Source organism: Rattus norvegicus, chromosome 10, assembly GCF_036323735.1.
Source record: "Rattus norvegicus strain BN/NHsdMcwi chromosome 10, GRCr8, whole genome shotgun sequence".
NCBI classification, from domain to species: Eukaryota; Metazoa; Chordata; class Mammalia; order Rodentia; family Muridae; genus Rattus; species Rattus norvegicus.
This window is the reverse complement of record NC_086028.1, coordinates 73,286,957-73,295,450: the sequence shown is the minus strand read 5'-3', so window position 1 is coordinate 73,295,450 and position 8,494 is coordinate 73,286,957.

Genomic DNA, 8,494 nt, shown 5'->3' with positions numbered 1-8,494 from the left:
AGAGGGCTGGAGAGGCATTCCTCCGGGGAAAGCAGCACAATGAACACCTCTTGATCCTGTCAGGAGTGACTGAGTGACTGGAGTTATCAGCAGGCCTTTGCTTTAGAGTGGGCTTTCTGTCTCTGAAGATATTCTTTGTTCTTCCCAACAGCCCCTCCTCCCTGGGAGTCCTAACCCACGGCTGAGAAAGGCACTAACTAGCAGCTTGGGGAAGTCAGAGGGCTGGGCCTGAGTGGCTCTGAGTGGGTTTGGGTAAAGGAAAAGGCTGACCCTGGAAGCTTTCAACCGGTAAAGAAAGTGTGCTCATTCTAGCACCCGGTCTGAACTGGTAAAGGAGACATGGAGTCCAAGGATGGTGAAAGAAAAAGACCCAGTTCTTCATACATCCCTAAACAAAATCCCAAAAGCATTTTCCTACCCACACCACAAAACCCTGATCTACCATCTCTTGAACTGAAGCCATCCATGTTATTTGGACTGTGACAAGAGATGAGGTAACAGCAAGATCCATTTACCGATATTCCGGTCCTGTACCTCTGAGGCTCCAGCCACAACCTTCAGCAGCTCTTCTTATTCCCTCCCAGTACTCCCTGAGGTGGGGAGCAGGGGCGGGGGTGGGAGGTGGGGAGGAGGGGCGGGTTTGTGTGTGTCCTCGACTGGTTTCAGTCTCTCTGCTAAAGCGCTGCTCCTACTGGGGCTGATCGGATCCGAGCTCAGGCTGATTTCCGGCCCATCTGTTCTCTGCAACACAGATCCCACCTTTCTTGCCCCACCCGGAGTCTTCGGAGCTCGGGAAACATTCCAGAGTGCTCAGGCTCGGTATGAATGTGTTGCTCAGTGCACTAGGCGATCAGAACCGACTCCTCTCCTTTTTCCCTCAGAGGTGTTGATAGTAACAGCAGCAACGAGCTGCCAAGTTGGCAGGAGAACAGAGCGGCTGTGCACTGCGGATTGAGGGGGGCGGGGAGCAGCAAGCCCACAGAGGGCCGAGCCAGGATGACAGTCTGTTTATCCTCAAATTAAAAAGGTCTCTCCAGGCTGAGCGACCAGCATCCTACCTGGGGGTGGGGTGGGATGAGGATGCTGTGGTTTGAAGGGAGAGGCCCCAAGGGAGGCCTGAGGCTGATGATGCGGATGTAGCACCTGGGAGGCTCCCAGTCCCGGCTGTTGCTATAGTCGGATGGGAGGGATCTGCTGGCTGGGCCCAGAGGGCAACCCAGACCTTGGAAGCAAGGCGGAGATCACCTTTGTTCCAGTTCTGGAGTAGGGCTGTGGGACACAAGAGGAGCTATCTATTGTGAATCTACTTCTTCCTAAAAATAGGGACAACTAGGGGCACCTGGGCGGGCACTCGTCCTCCATCAATCACACAGAACTGGGGATCTCAGTAGAATCATTCGGCTTCCTGGAGTCTCCACAATTAATGATACCTACTTCAGAGGTGTGTGTGTGAAGATTCAACAGACTCAGAATAGCCAAAGCTTACTGTAAGGCAGACGTACTAAAGAGATTTATGGATGTCAATTCACTTGATTTGCAGACTCTACCAAACCCGTGCTGCTCTTAGCTTTCCTATTCTCATGACGTGGCTGAGGCACAGGGTCCTAAAGAAACGTAGTCGAGTTCACAGAGCTGGTGAACAGCAAAGCCAAAGACTTGAGTCCAGTTGTGTGGTGTGTAGGCTGGTGTTACACTGACTTCCCAGTGTAACCTAGCTCTGGGTGCTGTGCTGGCTACCACCAGGACACAATCGGATATTTCCAACAGGACCCAGGGACTCTGTGGGGCCCTAGTTCCCCACCCTGTCTTCGGTTTCCACTCCATGTTTGTCTTAGAAATTAGAGGAATTCTCCCTTTGGGAAGCCGTTGCCCTTGCTTGATTCTCTGTTCCTCCACCTCCCCCCCTCCTCCTTGAAGCAGAACAGAAGAATTCTCAGCTTCCTTTAGTTACCCTCAGCTTGCAAAGAAAACATAGTCTGCTGTGTCTGCTGCCAGTTCCTCTCTGGTGACAGCCGCAACCCATGTGTTGGGCACCAGCCTATGTTGTGGGTAGAGCCAAAAGCCTGGGGCTGGACCTCAGGGCCCTATGAGAGAGCTTGAGCCTGGCGCTGTGAGTGTGATCCTCTGCCTTAGAGCAGCCCAGAACTTTTAGTTGTAAGAGCTGAGGCCAAATGCTCTCTGTCTCTGTCTCTGTCTGTCTCTGTCTGTCTCTGTCTCTGTCTCTGCCTCTGTCTGTCTCTGTCTCTATCTCCGATTCTATCTTCTGTCTGTCTCTGTCTGTCTCTGTATGTGTGTGTCTGTGTGTGTATGTATGTGTGTGTCTCTGTGTGTGTGTCTGTGTCTGTGTGTCTGAGTATGTGTGTCTGTGTGTGTGTGTCTGTGTATGTGTCTGTGTGTGTGACTGTGTGACTGTGTCTGTGTGTGTATGAGTGTTTGTGTGTCTGTCTCTGTCTCTGATTCTATGTTCTGTCTGTGTGTGTGTGTGTGTGTGTGTGTGTGTGTGTGTGTGTGTGTGTTGCTGGGGATCTAACCCAAAGCCTGTGGCATGTTGCGTAGGTGCCCTCCTACTAAGCTCCATTTCTAGCTTTTGGTTCTGTAAGATTCTTGAACTTACTTTGTAATCCTTGCTTTGCTTTATGATACCTGATCCTCCTGCATTCACGGAGTGCTGGGATTATATATATAGCCACTAGGCCCAGCTATTATAGATCGTATGTGCAGAAATCCATTGCTTACTATTGGGCATAATGGTGTACACCTAAGGCCTCAGTACTTTGGAGGCTGAGGCTGGGATGATCAAGAACTCAAGGCCAGCCTGGGATACAGTGGAGCAGGAACCAAGTTTTGTAAATTAGTATTGAGCTTTCCAGGTCAACTAAACTGTGCCACTCTTGTCTCTTGCAAGAGACCAGACAGATAAGTCTATGCCACTTCCTGAGGTGCTAAAGCTACTTTCTGTCAGGTCAAACCAGGGCCAAGTGCCTAGTTGCCAACTGCTTCTTAGACAGAGCACCAGCCTGGGGTAATTAAACCTGCATCTTCAACATTGGGGGGGACGGTGTGTGTGTGTGTGTGTGTGTGTGTGTGTGTGTGTGTGTGTAGCACACTATAGATGTCACAAAACAACACTTATTCACATGTGTACTGAGGAGGTCTGATGAGGGGCTCCAGAGGCATCATCCTGATTACCTACTCAGATGAGAGGGCAGATGACTTCGGAGACTGCACAGGAGTGGTACAAATAAGTGAAGCCAGAGGGGACCATCAACCCAAACATCACATGTCCAGATCAGAGAACAAGAGAGAGAGTATCTCCTAGTCAGAAACACAAAGGAATTCACTAGAACAAAGAGGAAAAAGAGAACTGGCATAAGAGTCCTTCTGTATGCTAAGTATCCTAGAAGCATGGAATAGCCTTTAGTTCTGAGGGCACCTCTCCCCACGACCAGAGAGGTGGAGGGGAAACTGAGGCACCAAAGCAGAGAGGAAAGCTCTGAGGAGTTTCAAGGCACACTCAGAAGGCTGTTGTCTATCTTCTCACCGTGGCCACCATTTTGGTCTGGGGTGTTTGTTGGTGGCTTGCTCTTATAGTATCCAGGGGTCTCTGCGGCCTTACCTGGATGCAGAGAGACCAGCTGAGGGAGGCGAGAGGGTAGTTAAGGTCAGCATGACTCCGTAGTGGGTGTTGGTTCAAACTTCTGGAGTCTGACTCCGAGTGGTTTATTTTAGGCATATTTAAGCACAACACAGTTTGGTAAAGACCATGTTGGTGATAAACAACTCAATCTCTCTTGTACGACAAAGTGTACGTGTGTCTCCTTGAGGAACAAAGAAAGTAAATACAGATCAGACGTGACTCCACAAAAACTCTTTGCCCAGTCCATACAGATAGGTTCTATAGATGGACTGAGGAAAACACCTTTATGATAAAGAAATGAAGGCATGGAGGAGGGTCAGTGCCAGAAAAGTCTCTGGCCACACAGCAAAAAGGTCACAAGGCTAGAAAGCACATCTGTCCCAGCTTTCTGGGCAGAGAAGAGGTATCGCATTCCTTCCCTGGATGGCACAACCCTGTGTGCTTACCGTTCCAGATTCTCCCAGTGCTTGTCCGTAAGCACAAAGACCTCCACAACAGTAGAAGTCACAGGCGTTTGCCTTCCAGTCAACTCACTGCTACATACATGGCCGTTCCGTGAAGCAAATGACTGGAGCCTTGGAATCTTATGCTCAGAAAAATTTTTTTCCCTCTTCAGACCTTGAGGTTCTTTTTTTTTTTTTAATTAAATTTATTTATTATATGTAAGTACACTGTAGCTGTCTTCAGACACACCAGAAGCGGGCATCAGATCCCATTACAGATGGTTGTGAGCCACCATGTGGTTGCTGGGATTTGAACTCAGGACCTCTGGAAGAGCAGCCTGTGCTCTTAACCACTGAGCCATCTCTCCAGCCCGAAGTTCTTCTTATCTATAACTTTCTGCAAGGATTCTGAGGTGGTTCTATAGGGGAGATGTGTGTGTGTGTGTGTGTCGGGCTGGGGGGACTGCCTTCTTCTAGCTGCTGATTCTGTGTGGAGCTAAGCCCTTGTCCAAAGAAAGGCATGAAGTCTGGGAAGGTGAGAAACAGAAGGCCAGGGCTGAGCAAAGATGGTGACACATATGAGGGACAACATAAGGGGAGGGCATGATGGAGGCCTGGGCTGCCTGTCTGTGGGAGACTGACAGGAGGGAGTGGCCTCTCCTAGGTGAGGTGGCAAGAGAAAGCATGTTTCTCAGCTTCTGAACACTTGGTGAAGGCATATAGAGGCCAGCACAGAGGCAGGGACTGCCCGAGATGACTCTAAGAGTACCTTCCCTTCAGAGTCTTCTGAAGAAAGCCATCGTGGACAGCAGAAGTGGGTCGAGGCTCCGTTTTCCTGAGGAAGCTCTGTGCTAGAGGCAAGATGTGTTATGTTGCCTGTTCACTTATTCATGAGGCTATCGATTATAATGCGACTTTTCCACAGGCTCCTGAGGTACCATGAGTTAGGAGAAGAAAGAAAGCTTGCTCCATTTGCTCTGGAGCTATCAGGCGCTCAGGCAGGCCATCTGCCTTAACTGCCTCCATCCCTTTCCCCCAAACTCCTTTCCCACCCCTTCTGAAGCACTCGTATGATCTGAGGGTTGTGATCTGTGAAGAGCCCTCTGTATTAATTTCTTTACTTGCTGTTGTAGCTAAAAGACGGACAAAAGCAACTGAATGGGAAAAGGGTTTCTTTTTGGCTCACAGGTCAAGGGTCCAGCCCACCATGGTGGGGAATCAGGTTAGCAGGCACTTAAAGCCGGGTGTTCACATTGCCATGACAGTCAGGAAGCAGGGAGATGAGCGCTTCCGCTGCTCAGCCCCCTTATCGCTTACTCGGTCCAGAATTCCAGCCAGGGAATGGTGCCACCCACAGTGGACAGGTTTTCCTGCCTCCATTAGTGCAGTCAAGATGATCCCTACAGGAATAGCTCCACATTTAGGGACACTTATTGTTCTTGCAAAGGAGCCAGGTTCAATTCCCGGCACCCATGTGACAGATAATAATCACCCACAGTTCAGACGATTCAACACCCTCTTCCACAGGCACACGCAGGTACACATAGACAAACACGCAGACAGAACAATAAGTCTCATAAAATAAACCTTAAGAAAAGATAATCCCCTATACGCAGGCATGCTCAGAGGCATGTCTCTCCGGCTTCTGTCAAGTCAACAATAACCATCATACCCCTTTCTCAGGCAAGGCTACTCTGGAGGAGTTCCTTTTGGTATTTAGAGCCATCCCAACACTCCAAATCCTAAGAGCCCAGGCACTGGTTGAGTCCAGATATCACAATCCTGAGCTCTAGAGGTCCTCTGAGTTTTTACTAATGAACCATTTCCTTTTGCTGGAAACAAACAGAGGCCAAGGAGAAGCCACACAAAGTTAGCCATGTGACTGGACAACAATGGAGGTCTCCTGATCCCTACACTCTTAGTGACAATTCTCCCCAGTGTACCTCTTCTTACTTAAAATGACCCTCAGATCCTCAATGCTGCTCATCCTCAGCTCAGGGCTGGGAGGCTTCTGACCCTCGCTCTCCTTTCTCCTCAGCTTCATTTGTGTTTGGTGAAGTCTTTCCCCTCAGCAGGCCTTACTTCCAAATGGGACCAAAAGAGCTAGGGATGTTGATCGTGAGCCTGCTCAACCTATCCTTGGCCTTCCACTTCCACCTCTTCTCCAGAGGCCTGGTACTCTCTACCCCAGCTTTGATTTTTCAAGACAGGGTTTCTCTGTGTAGCCTTGGCTGCCCTGGCTCTGTAGACCAGGACTAGGCTAGCCTCAAATTCAGAGAGATCTGTCTGCCTCTGCTTCCCAAGTCCTGAGATTAAACACTGGTTTTTTGTTTTGTTTTGTTTTTTTCTTCATAGCCCTGGTTGCCCCAGAATTTGCCATGTAGACCAGGCTAGCCTCGAACTCACAGAGATCTGGCTACCTCTGCCTCCTGAGTGCTGGGACTAAAGGCACGCACTACCATTCCTGGCCCTTTCCTAGTCTTTAAGCCAGCTCTATTCTGGTTGCTTGGAGATGTGTGCTCCCCAGTTCTTGTGAAAGCACATGGTTCTTCTTGTTCCCATGGCTCAAAATACTGGGTCAGGCAGGCGTGTTGGTTAGGTCGTTACTGCCTTGTTGTTTTGTTTTGTCAAATTCATACAAGCTGAAATCATCTGGGAAGAGGGAACCTCCGTTGAGAAAGTGCTGTCATTAGATTGGCCTGCAGGTCAATTCTGGGGACATTTTCTTGATTCATGATTGATGTGGAAGGGTCCAGCCCATTGTGGGTGGTGCTATCCTGGTGCAGAGCAATTGGTCCCGGGTTGTATTAAAAGCAGGCTGAGTAAGTGTGAGCATCACTCCTCTGATTTGGTTCCTGCCTCCAGGTTTCTGCCCTCCTTCTGTTCTACCCTGACTCCCCTCCATGATAGTCTGTGATCTGGCATATAAACCAAATAAGCCCTTTCCTCCCATGTTGGTTCCTCCCTGGAACTCATTCTGTAGACTAGGCTGGCCTTGAACTCACAGAGATCTGTGTGCCTCTGCCTCCTGAGTGCTGAGATTAAAGGCATGGGCCACCACTGCCCAGTCATCTACTCTTTCATCTCTCAAAAGTATCCCTATTTCTTCTCAGAGTAGTATACCTCATATGTTACAAAGTCAGGATTTGGTTCCCAGGGCCTAGACTCTCAGCCATGACACTAAACTGCCTCTCAAGAAATCACTGCCTCAGCCAACATCCCCTCGTCAGCCTAGGGTTTGATCTGTACTTGGTCTATCACACAGCATTTCCTGTTGTCCTTAGGGGTTCGTTGAATATGTTTTGAGTGAAGGAATATGTGTATGACTGAATGGCTCTGAGTCATAGCAAGGTCCAAGGCTTGTCCAAAGCCCTTCCATACCCCATCCCCCCATTGTGTAATAGGGAGTTAGAACTCTCTTTCTGAAGGGTTCTGGCCTCCCATTGCCTTTTCAAAGGCATTCTGGGAAAGGAAGGGAATGGAATATTCATGGGTGAGTGAAGAGAGGACCATGAAGCTATGTGTGATTAGCAGAGTCTCTTCTGCTGGGTGCTTCAGGCAGCTGCCAGGGATATGATTTCGGCCTTCCAGGCTGGGAATAGCAAGCATTACTGATTGCTTTGTGTGATTTGGCAGGGCTGTGATGGCAAGGCTGATAAAGCCTGAGTCATTCAGGGCCTGGACTAGGAGCAGAGGCCTCCAAGGTACATTCCACTTTGGGACCTGGAGATGTGGGCCAGTGGTTAGATGCATGTTTAACATGTTTGGGGCTCTGGTTCCATCTACACCAAACCCCCACTTCTAGCTGGGCAGATGGGGATCTTTTATTGTCTTTTTTTGCTGTTGAAGATTGAGACAAGGTCTCTGGCCTCCCTGACTGGCCTGGAACTCAAAGATCCACCTGCTTCTGCCTCCACCTCCCCACCCAAGTTCCAAGATTAAAGGCGTATGCCACCAGGCCCTGGAACTGGAAGGTAAGGCTCCTGGGTCAAACCTGGAAAGACAGTTTTTGGTTCTGCCTCTGGACAAATCCATCTTTGTTGCATGCAGAATGTGGATGAATGAACCCACATTCCTCCCAGCCTCCTTCTTACAACCTTAGGTACAGCTGCTGCTGATCAAAACAACCATTTAAAAATGCTTGCAGTTGCTGGCAAGTCTACTATGATCCTTGCACTTTCAAACTCAATGATGGTTCACCTCCATTGGATCAAGAGATACATTAAAAAAAATAATAACAAAGCATGCCTTCGTTGTATCCATGAAGGTTTTTCTGGAGATCATTAAATGGTGAAGACTTTTGCTAGTGAGTGATTTAATCATTGATGGGTTCAAATTTCCTATACACTGAAAGGTCTTGTGAACTATGGAAGTGAAGGGACTGGTTAAAGCCAGTGACTTACTGAATGTGCAT